The 793-nt window shown below is 44.0% G+C and overlaps 1 pseudogene; it reads left to right on the forward strand.

The window, feature by feature from the left end:
• Positions 1-793, forward strand: part of LOC123090005 (SWI/SNF complex subunit SWI3C homolog) — a 21,840-nt pseudogene that overhangs the window by 3,902 nt on the left and 17,145 nt on the right.

The following is a 793-nucleotide window of genomic DNA, read 5'->3' on the forward strand; positions in this document are numbered from 1 at the left end:
GTGCTACCCGCCCCACTAAACAACTAAAACCGACGCTCCACAAGCAAGAAAAAGATGACATGCACGCAAAACCATGGCCATAGTTTACATTTGATTTGATCGGCTGGAGGTTTATCTAGGGGAAGTCTAGTATAGGATCAGCACATCAGATGAGATCATGCGATCCAGCCATCTGGGCCGCTAGATTCTCAAGCCATGGTATAGATTAAGCATGGGCAGAAGGGCTTGATATTTTTTGTGGGAAACCCCCATCGTCACTTATTGATGTTTTTGCAGAAACCACCTGTGCCATCATCCATGTTCAAGCTGTACTCTTGGTAGTTCAATACTCACCGAAAGCATTGCAGAAGAAGTACCGATTTGGTTTACATTATTCCAAGTTACTCTATTTACGTTGGTTTTTGTTTTGTGTGCCATCAGTTGAGATTACTGAGGAAACCCAACAGAAAACCAGAGAAGTGTTGGAGTGTATATGTGGATTGCTTAGCCCTTTCCATAAGTTCGGACTTTTGGTTGCGTTGGCTAATGCATGAAGCTTAACATGGTATTGAAGCTAAGGTCTTGAGTTTAAGTCCTGACTTTCGCAATTTATCAAAAAATTCCTGCTGTCCTTCTCTGTGTCCACGTAGAGACCTCATGAGTCATACCTTTGAGTCTATTCACGTGTTGACTTCCCGCGTCACACGTGAGAGGGGGTGTTGAAGTGTATATGTGGATTGCCTAGACCTTTCCATAAGTTCGGACTTTTGGTTGCGTTGGCTAGTGCATGAAACTTAACAGGAAGGAGGCGGGG

This window comes from Triticum aestivum, chromosome 4B (assembly GCF_018294505.1).
Source record: "Triticum aestivum cultivar Chinese Spring chromosome 4B, IWGSC CS RefSeq v2.1, whole genome shotgun sequence".
Lineage (NCBI taxonomy): Eukaryota > Viridiplantae > Streptophyta > Magnoliopsida > Poales > Poaceae > Triticum > Triticum aestivum.